The 26,574-nt window shown below is 39.1% G+C and overlaps 1 pseudogene across 1 annotated transcript; it reads right to left on the minus strand.

Annotated features, from left to right (window-relative positions):
* Positions 1–9,236: 9,236 nt before the first annotated feature.
* Positions 9,237–9,764, minus strand: LOC306641742 (large ribosomal subunit protein eL22-like; annotated as a pseudogene). The gene has a single exon. The product of its transcript is annotated as a large ribosomal subunit protein eL22-like (transcript).
* Positions 9,765–26,574: the final 16,810 nt, after the last annotated feature.

Below are 26,574 nucleotides of genomic sequence, written 5' to 3' on the forward strand. Positions count from 1 at the left end.
CTGAAACCACCAAAACTGTGAGCCAAAAAAACACCTTTCCTCCTCTTAAGTTGATTATATCAAGTAATTTGTCACAGTAGTAAAAAACTAACAACAGGCTTTGCCTCCATCATTCCCCTAAAAATGCTCACCAGTAACTTCCATGTTGCCAATTCAAATGGGCAATTCTCAGGTCTTAAGCTATCACCAACATTTTAAAAATAATACTGTTGATTTTAGTCTGTTCCTTTTGATTGATCACCTGATAAGAAAAGCAGTATTTATTTACCTGAGTTTTATCTTTTAGATTTCACATACTTGAAGCAGTTGCTAAAACATTAAAAATATAATTTCATTGCCAATTACAAATAATATAAAATAGAAGTAAAAAATATAATCAGTATACTCTCATTATTTTGACTTTAGTGTTATTACATTCTTGGCAAACACTTATCTATATAAAATGAACCTTTTAATGAAACACAAATGTGACCATCATTAATACAATTTGAAAATCCATACAGAGTGACTAAAGCAACCTAAATGGCCCTTGATTCTCTTTCTAACCATTTATCAGAAGTGGCTTTACACTGTCATTAGCTGAGTTTCTCCTTTATGGTTTTCTGTGTCCTTGTCAGATAATTGCTTCAGAACCAGCTCAATGAGAATTCTTCGGGGTCTTTTTAATGTTCCCATTTCCTGTGGGAAATAAAGTGTACCATCCTGTTATATAGGCATCAATATGTAAAAGTACATACAATCATTGCTTTCACATATTTTCCCCTGAAGATCGGCATGACTCAGCAAATACAACATGGTTCCTGACAAGGTTTCAGAGGCCTCAGTCCGCGACAGCTGACTCCATTGCTCCGTGAGAGAGGTGAGGCAGAACATCACAGCAGGAGAGTATGGCAGAGGAAAAGAGCTCAGGACATCGCAACAGGAAGCAGAGACCATCACCCACATTTGACACAGTTCATCACTCCTGTTTTCTTTCTCATGGGTTGCCCTGGAGGTGATAATTAGCATAGCATTATAGTTTGGATGAATACTAATTTAATTTCAATAATAAATTAAAATGCCATTTTCCTTTAGCTCCATTCTCTACCCTCTTTTGTAGTTACTGTCACACAAACTACATTGTTATTCATTGTATGCCCATGACCATAGGTTTATAATTATTGTTTTATGTATTTATTTTTAAAGGTAGATATGTGAAAAAATAATTATAAAGAAAACATATATTTATACGGCCTTTTATGTTTAACCTATGTAGTTTCCTATATCAAACTCCTTTATTTCATATGTTTTGCTGTTTCATTTAAGCCTTTAAACAGCATCCTTTATTTCTTATAGCAAAGACCTGCTAGTGACTAATTCTCTCAAGATTTATTTCTATGGGAATGTTTTAATTTCTCTTTCATTTCTGAAAGATAGTTCTTCTGGATATAGAATGCTTAGTTGACATTTTGATTTTTGTTTTGGTTTTCTTCACTTTAAATATGTCATGTCACAGCCTTCTAGATTAAGTTTTTTTAATGAAAAATTGAATATTAATCTTCTCAAGGACCATTATACAGGATGAGTTTTTGTTTTAAAAGTTTGTGGGGGTTTTTTGCCTTTACCTTTTGACAGTTTAATTATTATGTTGTCTAGTTGTAGAGCTGTCTGGGTACATACTGGAGATATGGTTTTTTTTTTGGTACAGGGGATTGAACCCAGGGGCACTTAACCACTGAGTCACATCCCCAGCTCTTTTGTTATATTTTTATTTAGAGACAGTCTCACTGAGTTACTTAGGGCCTCACTAAGTTACTAAGGCTGGCTTTGAACCCACAATCTTCCTACCTCAGCCTCCTGAGCCTCTGGGATTACAGGTGTACGCCACCATGCCCAGCTGGAGGTCAGTACTTCTTAAACAAAATTAACGTTTCCATTAAAACTGGGAAGATCTCTACCATTATTTCTTCAAATAAATTTGTGTGTGTTGCACTGCTAGGGATCGAACACAGGGTCTCATGTATTCTCTACCCCTAAGCCCTCTTCAAATATTCTTTCTATACTTCTTTCTCTTTCTCTTTCTGGGATTCCCATTACATGTATGTTTGTATTATCGATGATATCACACAGATTTCTGAGGCTCTGTTCATTTATTTTTCATTCTTTTTCCTCTCCATTCCCTTAATGATGACCAATTTTCAATTATGCTGAATTTTTTTCTCCAGCCTGCTCAAATGTGCTGTTGAGTCCCACTAGTGAATTTTTCATTTTGGTTATTGTATTTTTCAACTCTAGAACATCTATGATTATTTTTATAACTTCTATGTTTTTATTAATAGTCCCTATTTTTAAAATGATTATTCTACTATTTTTCTTAGTTGTTTATGGACACACTGCCTTTATTTATTTTTATGTGGTGCTGAGTATGGAACCCAGCACCTCATACATGCTAGGCAAGTGCTCTACCACTGAGCTACAAACTCCAACCCCCAATAGTCCCTATTTTGTGAGACATTATTCTCATACTTTTATTTCTTTAGCTTAATTTAGCTCTTTGAATATATTTAAAGCAGCTTATTTAAAGTCTTTGTCCAAAAAAAATAAAGTCTTTGTCCAGTGAGTCCAATGTCTGGAACATTGTTTGTCTCTATTAATTGCTTTTTTATCCTGTGTATATGCCACACTTTTTGGTATATTTACATGTCTTATAATTTTTGCTGAAAATTGGACGTATTAAATAACATAATGTGACATCTCTGGCAATCATATTCTTCTCCCTTCCCAAGGTCATAGTTGCTACTTGTTATATTTCTTTAATGACTTTCTAAACTAAATTGCAAAGCCTGTATATTTTGTTGTATGTGGCCACTGAAATCTCAACTCGGCTTAGTACTCAGCTAATGATAAGACACAGATTTCCTTAAATGCCTGGAATCAATAAATCAGTCAGTCTGGTTTAGTCTCTGTGTATGCTTTAAGGCATGACTTCAACACTCAGCCAGCCAGTTGACAGAGCCAACTCTGCCTTAACCTTTCAGCTTGAAAAGAATCTGAAGGTCATTCAAAATTGAGATCCTCAGGCCTCCTCAGGTCTTTCCTAAGCACCTAACCTGGCTTGTGCATGGCCTTCAAGAGTCTCAGGAATATGTAGGAGCTTTTCAAAGCTCCTCTGGACATCTCATTTCCCAGCAATTCATTTAAGGTCTTTGGTTAGTCTACTGTTTACCCCAACTGCAGAATGAAAACTCATACCTGTAATATTTTTTCACAAATTCTCCCTTGGAAAAAGACTTTTCTGGTGGGTAAGCTTAAGCCAGGTCAAATAGAGACAGCTTTGTAGGAGATCTCCCAGGGAACCATGACATAGGTAAAATAATGACAATTTTAGGAGAATGAGAAAGATTTTCAGCTCTATTCTGCTCCCTCAGGTGACAGCCAAGCTGTACCAGGAATGCAGACTTATTTTCCAAGGCCACCACATATCTGAAGAGAGAAGCACAAGACTAGAGCAAGTTGAAACACTGCAAAGTTCACTGTTGTTACTGAGGTTCAGCCATTTTTCTTTCATCAGTTCTTTCTGTGTGGCTGCAAGCCTTTGGTGAGTTTACAGAGTTTTGAATAAAAACGTGTTCTGACCATTTTTTGCCAGTTTCCTCATTGTTTTTGTGGAGGACAGAATTTTCAAAAATATTTGCCATTTGTGCTGACATCATCCCTTTTCTTTATTGAAATAGCTATTTGACTTGGCCTCTGGCACTTTATACTCTCCTGCTTTTCCATCTAAGAACCAGTCATTTCTTCCATTACTCAGGCCAAAACCTTGGCTTCCTCATTGACATCTCTGTTTCTATCATACCTCAATAAAATCCGTGGGCAACTTCTTTCAATCCATCTTCAAATGCCTCCTGAGTCAGCATCTCTACTGCCCTAGGAGAAACCAACATCATCTACCACCTGAATTATTTCAATAGCCAACTAACTAGTCTTCTGTTCCCACACATCTTCCTACAGTGATCCTTTGTTTTAAAGCAAAAGTCAGATCATGACATTTCTAAACTCACACCCCACTGCTGGCTTCTCATCTCAGTCAGAATACATTGTTTCATAAGACAACATGACCTTAAACCAAGGGTCTTTCAGGTGTTATTTTCAACTGCTGCCTCCCTCTCCCACTTTATTCCACCAAAAAGACCTCCTGGCAATTTTCTAACATGTCAATAACAGTTGCAGCTCGGAGATTGTGCACTTCCTCTTCCCTTAGATGTCCTCATAGCTCAGTTACACTTTGCATAGGCACATCACAAAATGTCACCTTATCATTCAACTGAAATAGGGCCCACCCTGTCCCTTGATCTGATCATAAGAGGACTCTCTGCTCCCTTATCTTGCTTATTTTTCTTCCTAGTAATTTTCATTACCTGACATATTATCTATTTGTTTATCATCTGTATTTCCTAATGAAAGCAAAAACTGTTTCTTTGATTCAAGATTAAATCCCCAGCACCTAAGAGTCACTGGCAAACAGTACTCAATAAACACTATGGTTAAGAACATGGAAAATGGAGTGAGACAGTCTGAGTTATAATCACTGCTCTGCTAATTACCAACTGACCTTGGCCTAATTAAACTTTCTGTGCCACAGTTTCTGCCTTTGTAACAGTAATACCTATGTCTAACAGGGCTGTTGAGAATTAAACGAATAACTCTTTGCAAAGTGCTTATGATGGTGCCTGTAACATATTACACATTGTATCATTTTAGTTATTTTTCCTTAATAAATAAACCCAATATTGTATTACACATATGTATTCAGAAAGATTGTATTAATATCTGAATTTTACTAAATTAACATAATTAACATGCACACACATGAAAATTACAGATGTTGAAATTTAAGTTAAATTTTAAAAGGATCAATATTCTCCATAACCTCATCTAATTCATTAGCTGTCATACTTCAAGTGTCATGTTACTGATACATAGATATGAGTTATGTGAGATTCTCACATTGTATGTGCCTAAAATCAATTAGTCTTACTTCAGTAATTTCATCTTTTATTTCTAAATGAGTCAAAGTATAGTCTTAGTGCATACTACTTGGTAAGTTCAGTTTATATGTGCTGCTTACATTATTTTCTCTTTAACATTATATTCTAAAGTAAAACAGCTTGGTTTTCCATAGAAGTTGATAAATCACAACTTCAAATCTAGAGAAAACTCCTGTGTTACATTTATAATTTATAATTTTCATGTTCTACATCACCTAATTGTGTACAACATCAGTATTCCTTTTGATTCCTGGACCCTTTGGGGTATTGCTTAACACATAGTTAGGAATAAAACAAGTTACAACTGCATGGTGATCAGAGTCACTAGCACAGGAGAATTTGTTTCCAATCAGGAAGATGCTAAGCAATGGAGTCATGACCTGGACACCTGCTTTCCATGGCTGCCTGGTGTGTCCAGCCCACACCCCAGGGGCTGTCATCAGAGGATAATTGTTTAATAGCTCTTTTATTTGCTGAGTATAAGAAAGTAGGAATTAAAACAGATTCTAAGCCAGGCATGGTGGCCCACACCTGTAATCCCAGGGACTCAGGAGGTTGAGGCAGAAGGATCACAAGTTCAAGGTCAGAGCCCTGCAATTTAGCAATACCCTAAGCAATTTAATGAGAACCTGTCTCAAAAGAAAAAGAAAAAAAAAGACTGGGGATGTGTTCAGTGATGAAGAGCCCCTGGGTTCAATTCCCAGTACCAAAAACACACACACAAAAAGATTCTAGGACTAGAGTTCTGTAGAGAGCTTGCCTAGCATAAAGGAGGCCCTAGGTTCCATCCGCAGCACCAAATAAACAAACAAAATACCCAGCTTCCATTACTGTTTTAAATATACATGAATTTCCCATTACACCATCACAAACCACTGTTTGAGCAATGCCAGATTAAGGGATCATGGGGTTCCCCATTCTCCTAACACTGTTTCCTTTTTTTTTTTTTTTTTTTGCGGTGCTGGGGATTGAACCCAGGGCCTTGTGCTTGCGAGGCAAGCACTCTACCAACTGAGCTATCTCCCTAGCCCCCTACTTTAAAAAAAAAAACAAAAACTTTTGAACATTTTAATTGATTTCAGTCTTTCATTAGGTAATACATTCAACTGATTATTAAAAAATCTATTTTTAAAAATAGATGTATATATTTTAAGCTGTCAATGGGCTTTAATTTATTTATTTATGTGTGGTGCTGAGAATCAAACCTGGGACCTCACACATGACAGGCAAGCGCTCTACCCCTGAGCCACAACTCCAGCCCCAAAAAATCTATTTTTAAAATGTGTGCAAAGTCTCCCCTAAATTTCATCTGTCTCCCATCCACTCCTCAGCCCTAAAGCCCCACCCATCCACACCTTCCCATACAAACATAACCACTACTGTCCCTTTTTTCAAAGTGTCCTTATACATGTACAAGGAAATAGAAACGGACACTCATTTCATAGCAATGGCCATACGTGTGCTCTGTTCTTCACTTAACAATACCAGTTTGAAGTTCTTTCCGAATCAGGACACAGAGAGTGCCCTCCTCATCTTTTTCAGTGTTGCGCCATGTAGATGGACACTAGTTTACTTAACCAGTCTCCTGTCAGGCAAATTGTTTCTATTCTTTTGCTGTTACAAACAGTGCTGTAGTGAATAATCTTATTTTCAAAATGTGATTAATTTGGACCTAAGTGGAGCTGGGTTGATGAACTGAGAGGGGTGCCAAGATAGAGCCTGAAGTGCTCCTGCTGTGCTCAGGCCACATGACTCACTGGCTCCAAGATTAGTCACCCATCCCCAAACACACAGTGGTGAAAATGCAAGACCAACAAATCATTTGGGGGACCCCAGGAGTACACATGCCACAATCTGAAGAAGATACCAAACTCGGGGAAGATCCAACCCTGTCCTTAAAAGAATGACTTAAAGGAATTCCCAATCCTGTTGAACCAAAGCAAGACTAATTACTATAGTTAGCTGACTGTACAATTAGAAGTGATTAAGCACATTACAGAAGAGGCTCAGCTCCCACAACTGGAAACATACCAGCTGAGCCCATTAGCAAGACCTGGGTTTCTCTCCCCGGTTTATTTACCCTGTGCATGGAGTGTGCATCTGCCATCTCAGGAGGCTATTGCTTTTTCTCTTTCAGAATAATTTCTTTTCAGGCTGGGGATATAGCTCAGTTGGTAGAGTGCTTGCCTCACATGCACAAGGCCCTGGGTTCAATCCCAGCACCGCCACAAAAAAAAAAAAAAAAAAAAAAAAAAAAAAAGGAATTTCTTTTCAACATGATGTAGCCTACTAAGGACATTAGCCACATGTGTCATAATCATTGGTTTAATGTTCCTATGTTTACAATGAGATATAATTTACATACAGTAAAATACACAGATCTTCAGTCTACAATTCATACATTTTTACATTGAAAATATCACATAACCAACACTAGTTGGTCAGTAGTTGGGCTGGTGATGTAGCACAGTGGCAGAGCACTTGCATTTATGAGGCCTTGGGTTCTATCCCCAGCATGGGGATGGGGGAAAGAACAATTTTGTGCCACCAAAAAAGTTTTTTTATGGCAGTCTTTTGGAGTACCATCTTCTCACTGCAGGCAACTGTTCTGATTCTATGTTGATTGTGTTAAGGGAAAATAACTGGTTATATGACATGAATTACGAAGTAGCAAGTGAATTGAAAAGAGCCTATGATCATTCTCACATCTTTCAATTCTACAGGGTGTGAGGGAAGCCATCCCAGTTGTTGGATACATGTTTCACTTTATTCTCCTTCAGACAGTCATGGGATACTTTTTAAAAAGAGCTTTGTTTGCTTTAACATAAGTTTTAGAGTAATTTCTAGATTTGGGCTTAAAATTTACAAGCTAGAAAAGGAGTAGAGATTCTAGAGGCTGGAAACCTTGAGCTGAGCCCAATTCTGCATCCATCTCTTGCATACTTTTTTTGTGATATTCAAAGCCAAGGTTACAAGAGCAAAGTTGGGCATGACATTTTAGGAAAGAGAACTGCTATGTGTATAAAAGAGAGTGAGACTTGGCCAGAGCCTTCTGTAGGCAAGAAAACCCTTCAAGCAGAGTTAGAGTGGCTGCAAGCAAAAGAACTTCAACATATATGTGAGGATGAAGCAAGGACACAGATTTTGCCAATATCCAAGGAGGTTAAACGTCAATGTGAACTTGTAATAAAAGAGCGCAGGAGGACTGGCTCCCTTGGGTGAAGTAAGCGATTCTGGAAGAGATTAAGAGGCATGAATCTATGAGTTCAAGAGCAGAATGTAACTCTGGTGGTTGAACTTCAGGTTTTCTTTTCTTTCTCTGAGCCAATGAGAAAGGCATCAGACAGCTCCTGGCATAGTAAAGCATTTTGAATAGGTGCTCTCACCTATTCAAGTGTGTGTGAAGGGCCAGGAAAGGGTAAAAAGGGAAAAGTCTACAGCAGGGAAGGTGGGTTGCTGTATTGTTCGTGGAAGGGGATCCCCTTGTCTCCTAGTGCTGTGGATTCCAGGAAAAGATAGACGATAGAAGTCCTACATCCAAACTACCTGTTACCCAGATGGCTAGTGAGTGACTCAGTGAATAGGGGAACTGGGAATTTATTTGAAGAGCAAAATTCTGAGATGAGGACTCTGAACCACCATTAATGAGGAACACATTTGACACAAGTAGAATTATCCTGCCTGAGGAGTCACAGAGACCTGGGGATTTGTGTCAGTCCCTAGACTGACAGGACCAATGGCCTCTGCTTCAAGTGAAAGTCAGACTGATCCCATTCTGTACTTTGGACTGTGTACAATTTGGATCTGGGAACAATTAAGGGGTGCAGGAGCCCCATGAAGGAACATACTGAGCTTTCTGCTAATGGCAAATGGAGGCCTATGCCAGTTTTTATGGGGAAAAATAAAGACTCCATCACCTTGCACCCTGATTTGGTTCATTCTAGCTACTTGGGTATCATATAAACCCTGAGATTTCTTCCCTTAGTGACAACTTCTAGAACTTATGTTTCCACTAACCTGGGATGCCACCTTCCTCCAATTCTCCCTTGGTTTTTTTTTTTTTTTTTTTTTTTTTTTTTTTTTTTTGGTACTGGGGATTGACCCAGGGGCAATTTACCACTGAACTACATCCTCAGCCCTCCCCTTTTTAAATACCTTTATTTTATTTATTTTTTATGTGGTGCTGAGAATCGAACCTAGTGCTTCACACATGCTAGGCAGGTGTTCTACCACTGAGCCACAACCCCAGCCCCATCAGCCCTTTTTTGTTTTGTTTTGGTTCCCAAATTTTATTCAAGAACTCATACAAAATATTCCTGATAAAAGAGTTTTAATCCTCATCTTCTTCCTCCTCTTCATCCTTGTTAATCTGGAAGTAACATAATTTGTAACTCTCTTTGCTGTCAGCGACAATGCACAACCAGTCACGTAGATTATTCTTTTTCAAATATTTTTCGTGAGATATTTCAAATATCTTTTGGAAAAAAGGCACCTCAGATGTTACAGTGATCTTGCTTTTGCTCCTTTCAATGGCCACAACCCCTCCACCAAGATTCCCAGCTTTTCCATTCACTTTGATTCTCTCTTGGAGAAACTGCTCAAAATTGGCAGCGTCCATGATTCCATCTTCTACAGGGTAGGTGCAACCAAGGGTGAACTTCAGAACCTCTTTTTTTTTTTTTTTTTTTTTTTTTTTTTTTTGCTCCCCTTCACCACAAGCTTTTTCATGGGTGCCATGGTGGCAGCAGAGGCAGAAAGGGTAGCCCTTATTTTTATTTTGAGACAGGATCTCGCTACCTTGCCTCCAACTTGGCAATCCTCCTGTCTCAGCCTCCCAGTTGCTGGAATTAGAGGCCTGCATCACCAGGTCTGGCCCCAGCCCTTTTTCTTTTTCTTTTTTCAGACAGGGTCTAAGTTGCTGAGAATGGCCTCAAACTTGCAGTCCTCCCGTCTCAGCCTCCCTAGTCCCTGATAGTACAGGTATGTGCCACTGAACACAGCTTTCCAACTTTCCCTTGGTTTCCTGCCTCTGGGGTGTTACTTCTTCTGCTCCCTTGCCTCCTGTGCCCTGCCTTCTCACCTGCAATCATTAAAATCCCACTCATTCCTTGAGAGATAATTCCAATATTACTTATTATATCATGCCTCTCTGATCACCTCAACCAGAAGCAATCTGTCTTTAGTTTTATAAGACTTTATTTTAGCATTTGCATGCCTTTTCCACATTATACCCAATAGTGTATTGCAGTTGTCAACTTGTCTTTTTACATCTAACATATGGCAAACTGCATGTCTTTATATCTCCCAAAGTACCTTATACTTAGAAAGTAACTCTTAAAATAAAACACAATTTTCAAAACAACTGTAAGCATTGTGAATGTCCAATACCTCTTTTCCTCCTTCCCATCGTGTAGGTACCATCAGTTTGAATGGTAGCTACACAAATGTTCCCCAACCAGGGTATAAACCAATTTTAACCTCTTTCCAGAGAGAAAGGTGTTTGAGCCTGAGACAGTCAGTACATGACACCCCCACAGTGATTAGTCCTGGGATGGTCTGATCAGAATGAAGCTCAGGATTTCTGTGTAATGATTACAGGAAGCAATAGCTTCTCTCTCCCTAGACTCACTGTAGCCCAAGTTGCTGTTCACAGCCATATAGCAATCTCTCCCACAAAAGAGTACAGGCAGAGAGAATCATAACGAGAAATAGAGCTGGAGCCCTGATTAAGACATATGAGAAGCCTTCCCTAACACTCAAGTGTTAGAGAACCAATAAAGCCTCTTTGTGTTTTCTCTTACTGACAAACACATTCTAACCAGTGCATTGGAAATTGTATTAGTCAGTTTTGGAAGCCAAAAGTCTGAGATCTAGTGGCCCCATTGGTTTGTTCTCTGGTGAAGGCCTAATGGCAGATAGCATCATGGCAGCAGTGCATGTGGGAAAAAGAGATCACATTGAAACAGGAAGATGAGGAGCAAGGGGTTGGGCTTATAAGAATCCAGAGGTCCCAGGAGAGCTGTCTTAATATCTTTTGAGGACAGTTCCCTTAATGACCTAAGGACCTCCCATTAGGCCCCTCCTCTTAAAGGTCCCACCAGCTCTCAGCACTGCCACAGTACAGACCAAGTTCCCAACATACAAATCCTAGGGAACACACTCAAACTACATCTAAACCATAGCAGGAAGGCAGTATTTTGGTGAATGCTGTGGGTTCATATGTTGTATGTATGTGCATGCACCCACATACACACATTCACAAGACCTGAGTCCTCTTAGAGAAGAAGAGCACACACCTTCAATTCCTGGGAGGGTTGTGACTTCTGCTTTTACAAAATTGCACACTTAAAAGCTTTTGGTAAAAATTGCCAAGACAAGGAACTGATGTCATTTTCTTTTTCTTTTTTCAGTGCTGGGGATTGAACCCAGAGTCTCCCATGAATTAGGCAAGTGTTCTACCATGAGTTATAGCTCTAGAACTCTTTTGATAATTTTTCATTGATTTTTGTGTTAAAAATGATTTTTTGATTTTAACTTGAATTCTTAAGGGTATCTCAGACTCTGCAAGTGATAATATATTGTAAATACTTTTTCCTTTTAAAAATCATTAGATTGTTGAGGGGAGGGAGGAGAAGAGGGAAAGAGAAGGCACTGGGAACTGAAATAGAGCAAATAAAATTCCATGCATGTATGTCAAAATGAACCTAATGATTATGTACAATAATGCACTAATAAAACCATTTTTAAAATTAATATGTTGTGACCCATTTGTTAGTATTTAAAGAAATAAAATCAACATTTACCTTAATATGAAGTTTGTATTTTCAACATTTTCCTTCAGAGGTGAAATGGGGTTCTAATAATTGGAAGGTGATATTGACTTTTCCTGGCTCTGTTCCATGCCTTGACCTTATTTTCAACTTTGGCTTAGGATTTTGAAACCTGTTTGTTCACTTGCTTTCTTGGCAAGCACTCCTGACTCCTTTCTCCAGGGATCTCACTCCTTATGATTTGGGACCATGTCTTGTACCTCTTTCATAACCCAGGTTCTCCCCAAGCCTCATGGAGTTCAGTTTCCCAAAAGCTGGTGAACAGCTCATGGAAATTTCCACAGCAGTTGCTCATCTCCAGTCCCTCTCCCTGCCACCAGGGACCTAGCCTGAAAGTCCTACCAGCCCAAGGACACTGAGCCTGGCTCTGGGTCAGCCTCTGGGTCTATTTATGGCTTTTTATCTCAGGGTTTGCCTGGCACTTTGCACTCAGGAAACCTCCTCCTGTCCTCATCAGTCAACATACAAACATGCGTCCTTATCTGAACAAGAGGAGAACAGTGGGTCAGATCAACAAACACTTCCACATGGCTGCCCGGTTGTCCCCATGTCTCTCTACCTTTGGTTCATTCTTTTAATCTGGAGCCTAAATATTTGATAGGAACAAAGAAAATCTTCTGATATCAGATAATATATCTTTAGGACAACAGATAAAGTTATTAATAAACTTCTTTCTTATGTGCTTCCTCTTACTAGGGAAAAATCTGTCTACAAGATGTTTTCCTTTCTTCCCAATCTGTCTTCCTTTCTTCTACATATATTCCCCTGAGCTCAGTCCATTGATAGAAATAATTACTGATAAACCTCAAGACCCCTGTGGAAGTTGCTCAGTTTAGAGCTAAATTTTTGAGGGACTAGGAGTTTCTGATGCTCTGTTTTCTCTCACTAGGACATAGGATTAGGAGCCAAAGAACACGAGAACAGAGCAGAACCTGACCATTACAGCAGTCCCTTAGGTACATTAATCTCTTTGGTCCTTTCCATTTTAAGGGACCACAAACTTGACCTACCTACTTAGTTCCTAATTTTATTTTATGATATTATCTGTAGTATTATTTTACCAATGGCTATGTGTTTGTAGCTCGGGTATCAGCTGGAGCCTTTCTGGATAAAGTTGTTTCAAACTTCTATTTTGCATTCAGTGGCAGTCTAAGGTCCTCCTCAAGTTTGGCCAGTCCCTAGAGGGAGACCAGTGTGGAAGGTGGGGACTTACTCCACTGTCAACTCTGGCTCTGAGCCCTTGCATTTGCTGAATTTAGTGTGCAGACTATCTCACTAGCCTTGGGCTGCCCCTGTCCAGTGCTGTGTCAGTCCCTTCAGGAAAACAACTCCAAATGAGACACCCTGAACATCCTTTATCCCCTCTTGTGAAGGTTTTCTTAGGCTGATTCCCCTCATGGAATGATCTAGCCTCTCTCTTTATCCTCTCATTTTTTCTCCTTATCCATTCTCTTTTGTATTGCCTCCAGAACGCCAAATTGTTTTATTCTGTAGAGTCATTTATTTTTATACCATTTCTTCTGCCAAATTCAACCATACAAACTTATCCAAGTTGCAGAGTAGGATGTCCATTAGGCAAGATCCACCTTCACTATGTACCAGGCGATTGTGGCTATAGATGTTTTATTCTTATTCTATTAAAACTGAAATAAAACTTCTGCTAAATTCTTGTCCAAACAACAAATCCACATTTTAGGAAGCAGAAAAAATGAGGAGAGCACCATTTTGATCTAATTCTCCTAATCGGGAACCTGGTTGTAAAGTGAAAGTTAGATAAAGATTTCTGTCATCTGGGAGTCTTGTAGTTTGACTCCGCCTCAAAAATTAGGAAGAGAATCTCAAGAAATCTGAAGAAAAGTTGGGCATGATTGATCTGATGTTCCAAGCTTAAAGGATAAGACAGCTAAGGTAGAATTAAATGAGGATATAAATTTCAAATCCTAAAAAGGGGTAAGAGAAAACAGGTCCACAATCAAATAAACAAGTGGATATCTTATCCATTTTTGTGTTAGAACAAAATATCAGAGACTGGATATTTTACAAAGAAAAGGTTTATTTAGCTCATGGTTTGGGGGGGCTTAGAATCAAGATTAGATAATCCCATCAATTCAGCTTTTGGTGAGGTTCTCATTGTAGATGACATCACAATGGTGGAGGCCATCTCCAAAAGCAATCACCTAGTGACACAGGAAGTCAGGGATTAGGGAGGGGCCGGTCTTTTTTTTTTTTTTTTTTCCCCTTTTTAAATATTTTTAGTTGTAGATGGACACAATACTTCTATTTTTTTTTTTTTTTTTTTTTTTAACGTGGTGCTGAGGATGGAACCCAGTGCCTCACATATGCTTGGCAAGAGCTCTACCAGTGAGCTAAACCCCAGCCTGAGTCTCACTCTTTTATAACAACTCATTCTTAGGAGAACTAATTCATTTCTCAAGACCAGCATGAATCTCTTCTGAGGACAGTGCTCCCAATAACCTTATCATCTCCCATTAGGTCTCACCTTTTAAAGGCCCCACCATTTCTCAACATCACCAAACTTCCAACACATGAACCCATGGGGACAAATCACATCCAAGTCACAGCAGTAGGCCGAATGGGTCATCCGGGTGTTCCTCTTCACCAGCTGACAAAGGCTCTGGCATTTTCATCTTGTGGCTTCCAAGGTTACAGTGGGTGTCATTTCCAGCCTATGTGGGGTTTAATAGGCTAGGCCTGATGGTGGCACCCCACCACTACTGCCTTGGTTTTGGTAACAATGACAAAGCTTTGTGCTTTGTTACTAAACAATGAGACAATGAATCATAAAGGTAATAAAAATGGTGATTCTGATGGGAGAGAAAAAGAGGAGACAGCATGCCAGACCAGCAGTTGTGAGTGAAACCCAGAAGCAATTAATTGATGTTTGATTTTACAGCTATACTACTAGAGCTATAAAAGCAGTTTTGTAATCAAAATTCCTACAGGAAAATGACTTTGTTATTATACATCTAAAATTTGCTAACCTTGAACCCTGTCTTTTTTCACCTCTAAAAAAATTAGCTATGTTTTGATAATGTGAGAGTTCCAAAAATGCAACTATAATAGTGGAATAGACAGAATTGTATTCATTTTTTAGTATTTTGGTCCAAATGGGATACTGAAGTACTTGACCAAGTCAAAACAAAAAGGAGTAGAATGGATAAAATTCTAGAAACAACAACAAATAGAAGATACTTAGGCCAGAAGCTGATGTATGCACATCTGGAAGGGAGCGAGTTGGCACTGGATTTCAGTCCAATACAAGGAAGATCTTTCCAACAGTTAGAGGCAATGTGGTGCACTGTTGGAGCTGTATGGGGTGAAAAGTAGGAAAGGCTAGATTCTAGAGTCAGGTCAATCTGCATTTGTATTTGGGTACTTTCTTGCCATGTGGTCTTATTAGCTCTTCTAGGCCCCAGTTTCTTCACTTTTAAAAGAAGCAAAGTAACTCTCTATTTCTTAGTGTTATTATAAGAACTGAATGTGATGATGTATGTCTATATTTATGCTTGTGCCTGGCACATGGTAAACCTTCAAAAACCTTATTTCTTGGCTATCATGGTTGCTCATGGTGATTGAGCTCTGTTTCTTAGCTATCATGGTTACTCATGGTGATGGAGCTCTGCCTCCAGATGTTCAAGCAAAGAGCTATGGTTTGGATTTTAACTATCTCCAAAGGCCCAGGTGTTAAAGGCTTCATCCTCAGCTTGGTTCCACTGGGAGGTGGCACCTCTTTAAGAGGTGGGGCCTAGTGGGAGGAAGTCAGGTCATTAGGAACATAGTGGAACCAGGAATGTAATCTTCCTTTCCCTTCGAAACCCTGCTCTTAGCCACTAGGCTACATTTGTATAGAGACTGCTGAACTTTTATACATTACTGGCTGACTGTATATGATGATGAATAGTTGTGGGGGTAGGGGGGAAATAATATGGGGGTTGGCATTGTAGTAATGGGAAAAGCATACAAACCAGGAGTTAGACTTGGGACTTGGACTCTTGTCTTGTGACTCTGGATTTCATGCCCTTTCTACTAACCAACATTCAGACTGGTTCATTCATGCCAGATTGCTTCAAGTTTGTTGGAAAAAGTCATGGGGACCACTAGTTAACAGGAAGTTGAATGGTCCCCAAGGCTTTTAGAAGACAAAACATGCTAGCAATGTACGTTACTTGTTCTGATATAAACGAGGTCTTTCTTTTGGGTAAAACCTCATGTATGACCTTTACCAGCACCTTTATCCAAGACTGAATAAAAAAGCAGGTGAAAGCCTTGATTCCCCACTCCCCTTTCCACTTTATGGCCTGATAACTGCATACTACTGACAATATGTGGTATGGGGTTCTCCTCCCAGACAATGGCAACAAGGACTAACACTGCCAGTTAAAGCTGAACATCCAGAAAATGGGCCGTAATGCTTAGCTCTGTAATGCTCACATGAAAGTGCATTCACCAAACACGTCAATCTCTGTCATGTGGTCTAGTTGACCTGGGCCAAAAAGCCATTCCTCTCTGCTGGCACCAGAGACAAAGAATATGAGGGCTCGAGCCTCCTACACTGCAAGAACCTACTTTATCATCTTTGCTTTTCCTGATCTTGGGTTAGGGACTGGTTGGTTGAATGCTGCAGGCCCATTTGGTGAAAACTTAGGCTTGAGGGAGAACCGGTGGCTCACAGCAGAATCTGCTGCCCTCATGTGGCCATGCTGGTGTGGCACTAACAAAATGTGAAAAACTGAAGGGCCCGAGAAGACACACAAGAAGTGGCAAAAGAACAGCAGAATTGTAAAAAGAAACATTTTTGTCTCAAGAACTCTTTTACACTTGTAAAAATTACTGAGGACCCCAAAAGATATTTTGTTTCCTAGGTTAATTCTATCCTATTTAGAAATACAACTGAGAATTTTTAAAAATTATTTATCAATTCCTTGAAAAATAATAGTAAACATTTTAACTTAAATAATGCAGTTATATGAAAATAGCTATCTTTTGCAAATTAAAAAAGCTTTAATGAAGAGTGGCATTTATTTATAATTTTTTGCAATTCATTTAAATAGACTAGTTTAATAGAAGATAGTCGGCTTCTCATATCTGCTTCTAATGTATTCAGTTCATTATAATATCATATATTCCATGGCTTCTGGAAAATTCCACTTACACTGTGAGAGAAGAGGAATGGAAAGGCGATGTTGTAGTATTATTATGGGCCCCAGGACTGCACTTTGAGAACCACTGCTATAGGGCTAAAAATTAACCCTGATTCTGGATCCTCCTTCATCAGTTAATTGGCAGTAATGAGCCCAGGGAAGAAGAACCCAGGCAGAGAAGCTATCCCAGACCACTAAGAGTCAATGCCCACTGGTCACTAGTCAATGCCCACTAGCCCAGTAGTAAATGGAAACATGTGGAAGGCCTTGAGTTCAATCCCAACCCCCCCCCCCCCAAATAAACAAACAAACAAAGAGTTGAACTTCAGATTTAAGACAAAAGGATTGGATAAGAATCCTGGCTAAGTCAGGATTTCCCCAAGAGGGACAAGTTTTGTTTTGGGGGAGTTGTGTGTGTGACACCCAAGGTCTTGTACATACCAGGCAAGTGCTTTGCCACTGATCTATAACCCTAGCCCCAAGGACAACACTCCCTAGGGGAAGAGAAGAGAGGGCAAGGAATCAACAGAACAATGTGCAGCTGTTGGGTCTGTGGGATGAGCCCTGGGCCTATAGTTCTCTCTCTTGCCAGACTGCCATCTAATGGGGTGGTAGAATTTCAGGTAATACAGGCCATCTGCCTGTTCTGCCTGAGACTCCAGAGACACTGGCACACAGATGTTTTGTCCTGCTATGGCACAGGAGCTCATGAGCAGAGATAACCACATGGAGGCTTGAAAAGAACCCAAGACTCCTGTGAGCCTCCTGTGGTCCTGAGATGGGCACAGAAGACATCAGAGAGGGAGGGAGAGAAAAACCGAGAGGGCCTCATAGTCAGCAAAGGGATATAGTATGGATCCTAAAGCTAAGATCATCTCAGTCAAAACCAAAATTGGTAGTGATGAACTATATAAAAAGGAAATCAAGAAAATAATCCCAGAGGTAGAGCACACCTGTAATCTCAGCAACATGGGAGGCTGAGGCAGAAGGGTCACAAGTTCAGAGCTGACCTCTGCAACTTAGCAAGACCCTAAGCAACTTCAGTGAGACCCTATCTCAAAATAAAACATAAAAAGGTCTGAAGATGTAGCTCAGTGATAGAGTACCTCTGGTTAAATTCCCAGTACAGGAAGGAAGGAAGGAAGGAAGAAAGGAAGGAAGGAAGGAAGGAAGGAAACATACGATAATGTCAAGAAGAACAAAATACTTGTGGATAAATTTATCCAAAGAGGTAAAATGCTTTTACATTGAAAACCACAAAACATTGCTGGAAGAAATTAGACACAAACAAATGGAAAGATATCCTGTGTTTATGGTTTTTAGGTCTTATTATTGTTCATACCACTTAAAAAAGTTCATACTACTCAAAACTGTCTACATCGAAATTTAATGTAATCCCTCTTAAAACCCTAGTGACTTATTTTTGTAGAAATAGAAAAAAATTAAATTAAAATTCATATGGAACCCTGAATAAACAAGACAATGGTAAAAAAGAAGTCTCACACTTGCTGACTTCAAAACATATTACAAAGCTACAGTAATCAAAACAATATGTATTAGCATCATGACAGACAAACAGAGTAATGGAAAAGAACAGAGAACCAAAAATTAATTTCATATATATAATCAAATGATCTTCAACAAGGATGCCAAGACTACTCATGGGGAAGGACAATCTCAACAAACAGTGCTGAGAAGACTGGATATTCACTTGTAAAAGAATGAACTCCTACCTTTACTCCAATATATAAAAATTTACTTAAAATGAACTTAAGACCTAAATGTAAGACCCCAAACTATAAAACTCCTAGAAGAAAACAGATAAAAAGTTTATTGGATTTGGCAATGATTTATTGGATGTGACACTGAAAATACAGGCAACCAGAGAAAAATAGACAAATGGGCATCAAGTTTACAAACTTCTGTGCATCAAAGGAGTGAACCGATATACTTTCAGAGTGAAAAATCAATTTAAGGGAGAAAATACTTGTAAATCATGAAAAATAAAAAGATGAAAAATATTTGCATTTATCTGATAATGGATTAATATCCCAAATACATAAAGAGCTCCAATAACTCAACAACAAAATAATGCAATTTAAAAATGAACACAGAGGGAGGGTAGAGCAGGATAGTGAAATAAGACTCTCTAGTGATTGGGGCCCATAATGGCAATTTGAAAAACTATCCACACACAAAAATACCTCCCCAAATGCTAAGGAAATCAGTTCTCAAAAGTCTGTGGCCCTGTGATGACTCTACATTTTGGAATTAAGCCAATGATGGTGTTGTATGGGTATCTCTCAGTGAAGGAAGCCCTGGTTGACCTTGGAGAAGTGTTTTCAGGAAAAGGTAGTTTCCCAATGGGTGAACAAATTAATGTAGGGCTTGGAATCCTTGTCAGCAATGGAAAGAGATGGAAAAAGATCAGTGCCTCTCCCTCATGACCCTGCAAAATTTCCTGATGGAAAAGAGGAACACTGAGTAGCACACTCAAGAGGAAGCAAGGCCCTCACTTTTGATCCTACTTTTATCATGAGCTGTGCTTCATGCAGTGTGATCTGCTCCCTTATCTTGTAGAAACATTTTAATTATACAGATCAGAATTTTCTTAATTGGATGAAAAATGCAATGAGCTCCCCATAGATCTAGGTATGTGATAATTTCCTCTGCTCTCCTTGATTATGTCCAAGGGAGTCACGACAACGTGCTTAGAAATGTTGCTCACATAAAAAATTATGTTTTGGAGAAAGTAAAAAACACCAAGAATTTATGGATACTAACCACACTTGGGATTTCACTGATTGTTACCTGATCCAAATGGAAAGGAAAAATAAAATCAAGTCTAAATTTACTGTTGAAAGTTTGATAGCCACTGTAACTAATGTGTTTGGAGCTAGAATGGAAACACTGAATTCCACCCTAAGGTATGGACAGAGTCCTGCTTCTGCGGAAGCATCCAGAGATCACAGCTACAGTTCAGGAAGAGATTGACCAGGTGGTTGACAGACACCAGAGCCCCTGCATGCAGGACAGGAGCAGTGTACAGGAGCAGCGTGCACTATACAGTGCCACAATGCATGAGGCAGAGACACTGACCACATCTTTGGCACCCTGCTCCATGCAGTGACCTGTGTTATCAGTTCAGAAACTACAATAACAACATTGCTGATTACCGTGATGCATGACAACAAAAAAGTTCCCAGCCCAGAGCTGTCTGACCCTGGATGAGAGTGTCAACTTTAAGGAAAGGAATGATTTCAGGCTCTTCTCAGCAGGAAAACAGGTATGTGTGGGAGCAGGTCTGGCCCACACAGAGGTATTTTTATTCTTGACCACCATTGTACAGAACTTTAACCTGAAGCCTCTGGTTGACCAAAGGACATTGACATTGCCCTCACTGCCAATCATTTGGCTATGTGCTCCCCTTGTACCAGCTCCACTCCATTCCTGACTAAAGAAGGCCAGACCATATCTGGCTGCTGCTGTGCCGCTGTCTGCAACCCCCTTTCCTGGGGCATTGCCCATTTCCTGTCCCCACCAGGAAGGACTTCTCTGATCTCCAGTTTCACATCCCCCCATTCCTTCAACACCCAGAGAATACCCCACCTTCATTTTGGATAGTTTCTCAGGTTACTTCACAAATGTATCTTCCATTTCCTATGCTCTATAACACTAGTATTGACCACTAGGGGTGTTAACCTAACACTGAGTTATTGATACGTTATTGATACATTATCACTGTAAAACAAAAAGAATGGTTTGAATGTGACAATTCAGAGCCATTTCTCTTAAGTAAGAAGCATTGTTAATTGATGGGGGGAAAAGGACTTGAATAGACATTTTCCTAAAGAAGATATGCAAATGGCCTAAAAGCATATAAAAAGATGCTCAAATAAAAAAACCTCAGTAAGCCCATTAAGATGGCCACTATCTTAAAACAGGAAATAACAAGTACTGGATAACAGGTGAAGTGAGAAACCTTGTGCAGCCATATGAAAAACAGTATGGAAGGCCTTCAGAAAATGAAACAGAAATACAGTATGTCCAGCAATTCCATTTCTGGGTTATGTATCCAAACTGAAAGCAGGATCTCAAAAAGATATGTGCACACCCTTGTTCATTTTGGCTCTACTCACAATAGCAACCCAAAAGTCCACTGATAGATGAATGGATTAAAACAAAACAAAAGGTGGAATACACAGAGGATGGAATATTATTCAGTCTTAAAAAGGAAGGAAAACTCATCACCTACTACAATGGGTATGAACCTTGAGGACATTATGCTAATTGAAATAAGCCAGCTACAAAAAGGCAGGCAGATACTGTATGATTCTACTCATATGAGGCATTGAGAGTAGTTAAAAAATCACAGAAACAGAAAGTAGTGTGTGCCAGGGTCTGGGAATTGGAGGAAAAGGGAGTTGTTCTGCAAAGTTGGGTACAAAGTTCAGTTTTGCAACATAGAAAAGTTCTGTTTCACCTGACTACACTGAGCTACTGAACTGTACTTAAAAATCATTAGAATGAATCAGACATTACTGCCCTGTATACATATATAACTATACAACTGGTGGGATTCTACATCATATATAACCAGACGAATGAGAGATTATACTCCATTATGTATGATCTATCAAAGTGCATTCTACTGTCATGTATAACTAATTAAAACAAATGAAACATTTTTAAAAAATCATTAAGATGACACATTTTGTTACGTGTTTTTTGCAACTGAAAACAAAAACAAAACAAAACAAAACAACAACAAAAAAGAACAACCCAAATGGAAAGGTATTAACCAAGGACAAGTGCCTCCCCCACTCCATTCCCTGTGTCCTGATATGACCAGCCACAGGCAGAAAGAAGAGACAATTTGTAAAACCAAATTTATAAGGAATTAATTATGTTTTCTATCAATAGGCAAGATGGAGCTTACTTTATTAAAAAATTAAGAAAATTATTTTTAGCCAACAAAGCCTTTTATGCTCCTCTACCATTTCTTCCTCACTAACTGAACTCTGATTTTTATTCCAGTATTCACTCCTCTCCCATGGGACTCAGGATTAAGTTCTGATTGGTCTAGACAAGTCATGACAATTCCTTAGCCCTTTCCCGTGATTAGTTTAGACATAGGGATGGGACACAATTCTGGCCAGAGTCAGGGAGAAATCTGCCTGTAGGCCTCTAGGAATGGTTTTCATTGATCTTAAGAAACAACTTATTCCATTTTCTACTGCTATAACAATACCTGAGAACAGGCAATTTATGAAGAATAGTATTGGGCTCACAGTTCTGGAAGCTGGGAAGTTCCAGAGCATGGCACCAGCATCTGCTTAGCATCTGATGAGGATCTTCATGATACATCATAACGTGGCAGAGGGCATCACATGATGAGACAGAGAAGCATGTGTCAGTAATGTCGCTCTTCCTCCTCCTATAAAGCCACTAGTACCATCATGGGTGTTCTACCATGATGGAATTATGTAATTCTAATTCTGCCCCAAAGCCCCTACCTCCAAATATTATCAACATAAGTAGATTAAGTTTCTAACGTGAAATTTGGAGGACAAATTCAAATCATAGTGATGACAAAGGAAGGCCTTCTCTCTCTCTCTCACATAAACACACACACACACACATGCAGTGGAGGCATGCAGTGAGTTGCTTGGACTCCTAGTGACCGCACCGGAACACTGGGCAGCTGTCTGGAGGAAGAGGCGTGTGGCGGGTCTCTGGGACTCAGAGTGATTGTACGGGGCTCCATGTGGCTGCTCACAGGAGGGGCCGCATAGCCAGACGATTAACTGCAGAGAGGGTCCCAGGACCTAGGAGGTTTCTTGGTGGAAGAGCAGCACAGAGACACGATTAGGGGCGGAGCGAAGGTTCCAGGTCTGCGGGCAGATTCTCTGAGGAGGGGCAGCCTAAGGAGATTCATCTGCGAAGGGTGAGGCTCCCAGGCCCAGGAGGTAGGGCTGGGCCCCTGGGAACTTTGCAGAGGAAGGCAGCCCAGCCCAGGTGGTAGCTGTAAATTGAGGGGAACCTCTAGGAGGGGAACTGACCAGCGAGACCTCCCCACCGCATGAGTCTTCCCTGCCAGGTGAGGTTTCCCCACAAGGACGGTAAAACCAAAGACACAGGCCCAAACAGGCCTTGCCTCAGCCCACAGCCTAGTTCCCCTTTGGATGACCATTGGTCAACAAGTGGAGGCACCTCTGCCCACTACCAGGGAATATACCCCACCTGAAGGCCACCACTCCTAGAGAGGCAGCTTCCTTGTTGAGCACCGCATTATCAACTTCCTCCAAGACTTCAGCCTACTGAAGGCTAAGAGGGGATATATAGAAATCTTCAGGGACATTGCAAGTCGGTGGAGGAAATCTGCAATATCTCAGAGGTCCACTGATACCTGAACAATATGAGAAAACAAGGAAAGAAAATGCCGCAAACAAATCTAGATGTTACATCAATAAAACCCAATGACAGCATGGCAGAAGAAATGACAGAAAAGGAGTTCAGAATGTACATAATTAAAATGATCAGGGAAGCAAACGATGAGATGAAAGAGCAAATGCACGCACTGAATGATGAGATGAAAGAGCAAATGCAGGCATTGAATGATCACACCAATCGACAGTTAAAAGAGCAAATACAGGAAGCAAAAGATCATTTTAATAAAGAGTTAGAGATATTGAAAAAAAACCAAACAGAAATTCTTGACATGAAGGAAACAATAAACCAAATTAAGAACTCCATACAAAGCATATCCAGTAGGATAGAACACCTGGAAGACAGAACCTCAGACACTGAAGACAAAATATTTAACCTTGAAAACAAAGTTGAACAAACAGAGAAGATGGTAAGAAATCATGAACAGAATCTACAAGAACTATGGGATATCATGAAATGGCCAAATTTAAGAATTATTGGGATTGAGGAAGGCCTAGAGAAACAAACCAAAGGAATGAACAATCTATTCAATGAAATAATATCAGAAAATTTCCCAAATCTGAAGAATGAAATGGAAAATCAAGTTCAAGAGGCTTATAGGACTCCAAATACACAAAATTACAACAGACCCACACCAAGGCACATTATAATGAAAATACCTAACATACAAAATAAAGACAGAATTTTAAAGGCTGTGAGAGAAAAGAACCAAATTACATTCAGGGGGAAACCAATACGGATATCAGCAGATTTTTCAATCCAGACCCTAAAAGCTAGAAGGGCCTGGAACAACATTTTTCAAGCCATGAAAGAAAATGGATGCCAACCAAGAATCTTATACTCAGCAAAACTTACCTTCAAATTTGACGATGAAATAAAAATCCTTCTATGATAAACAAAAGCTAAAAGAATTTACAAAAAGAAAGCCAGCACTACAGAACATTCTCAGCAAAATATTCCATGAGGAAGAGATGAAAAACAAAGAAGCAAATCAGCAAAGGGAGGAATTATCCTAAAGGAATTGTCAAATAAAGGAGGAACCAAATTGTGTCAAATAAATATATAAATAAATAAAATTTAAAATATGAACCAAATGACCGGGAAACCAAATCATATCTCAATAATAACCCTGAATGTTAATGGCTTGAATTCATCAATCAAAAGACATAGACTGGCAGACTGGATTAAAAAGAAAGATCCAACAATATGTTGCCTGCAAGAGACTCACCTCATAGAAAAAGATACCCATAGACTAAAAGTCAAAGGATGGGGAAAAACATACCATGCACATGGACTCAGCAAAAAAGCTGGAGTATCCATCCTCATTTCAGATAATGTGGACTTCAAGCCAAAGTTAGTCAGAAGGGATAAAGAAGGTCATTTCATACTGCTTAAGGGAAGCATAAATCAGCAAGATATAACAATCATAAACATCTATGCCCCAAACAGTGGCTCATCCATGTATGTCAAACAAATCCTTCTCAATTTCAGAAACCAAATAGACCATAACACAATAATACTAGGTGATTTTAACACGCCTCTCTCACCACTGGACAGATCTTCCAAACAAAAATTAAACAAAGAAACCATAGATCTCAATAACACAATCAATAATTTAAACTTAACGGACATTTATAGAATATACCATCCAACCAAGAGCGAATACACTTTCTTCTCAGCAGCACATGGATCCTTCTCTAAAATACACCATATATTATGCCACAAAGCTAATGTTAGCGAATACAAGAAGATAGACACACTACCTTGTATTCTATCAGATCATAATGGATTGAAGTTAGAAATAAATGAAAGAGTAAAACACAGAAACTATTCCAACATCTGGAGATTAAACAATATGCTATTATATGATGAATGGATAACAGAAGATATTACGAAGGAAATTAAAAAATTCTTAGAGGTAAATGAGAACAAAGAAACATCATATCAAAATCTCTGGGACACTATGAAAGCAGTACTTAGAGGGAAATTTATTTCATGGAGCGCATTTAATAAAAGAAGTAAAACTCAACAAATAAACGACCTAACACTACAGCTCAAAGCCCTAGAAAAAGAAGAACAGACCAGCACCAAAAGTAGTAGAAGACAGGAAACAGTTAAACTCAGAGCTGAAATCAATGAAATTGAAACAAAAGAAACAATACAAAAAATTGACAAAATAAATAGTTGGTTCTTCGAAAAAATAAACAAAATTGATAAACCTTTAGCCACACTAACAGAGAAAACGAGAGAAAACCCAAATCACTAAAATTCGGAATGAACAAGGAAATATCACAACAGACACAACTGAAATACAAAACATAATTAGAAGCTATTTTGAAAATCTATACTCCAACAAAATAGAAAATTTTGAAGACATCAACAGGTTTCTAGAGACATGAATTGCCTAAACTGAACGAGGAGGACATACACAATTTAAATAGATCAATTTTAAGTACTGAAATAGAAGAAGTCATCAAAAGCCTACCAACAAAGAAAAGTCCGGGACCAGATGGGTTCTCAGCCGAGTTCTACAAAACCTTTAAAGAAGAGCTCATTCCAATACTTCTCAAAGTATTCCATAAAATAGAAGAGGAGGGAACCCTCCCAAACTCATTCTATGAAGGCAATATCACACTGATACCTAAAACAGAGACTCATCAAGGAAAGAAAATTTCAGACCAATATCCTTAATGAACATCGACGCAAAAATTCTCAACAAAATTTTAGCAAATCGCATACGAAAACATATTAAAAAGATAGTGCACCATGATCAAGTGGGTTTCATCCCAGGGATGCAAGGTTGGTTCAACATCAGGAAATCAATAAATGTAATTCACCATATCAATAGACTTAAAGTCAAGAATCACATGATTATTTCAATAGATGCAGAAAAAGCATTTGATAAAATACAGCACCCCTTCATGCTCAAAACACTGGAAAAAATAGGGATAGTGGGAACATTCCTTAACATTGTAAAGGCCATTTATGCTAAGCCCATGGCTAATATCATTCTAAATGGTGAAAAACTGAAAGCATTCCCCTAAAAACTGGAACAAGGCAGGGATGCCCTCTTTCACCCCTTCTATTCAACATCGTTCTTGAGAC

This window comes from Sciurus vulgaris (assembly GCF_902686455.1).
Source record: "Sciurus vulgaris genome assembly, chromosome: 12".
Classification (NCBI taxonomy): Eukaryota; Metazoa; Chordata; class Mammalia; order Rodentia; family Sciuridae; genus Sciurus; species Sciurus vulgaris.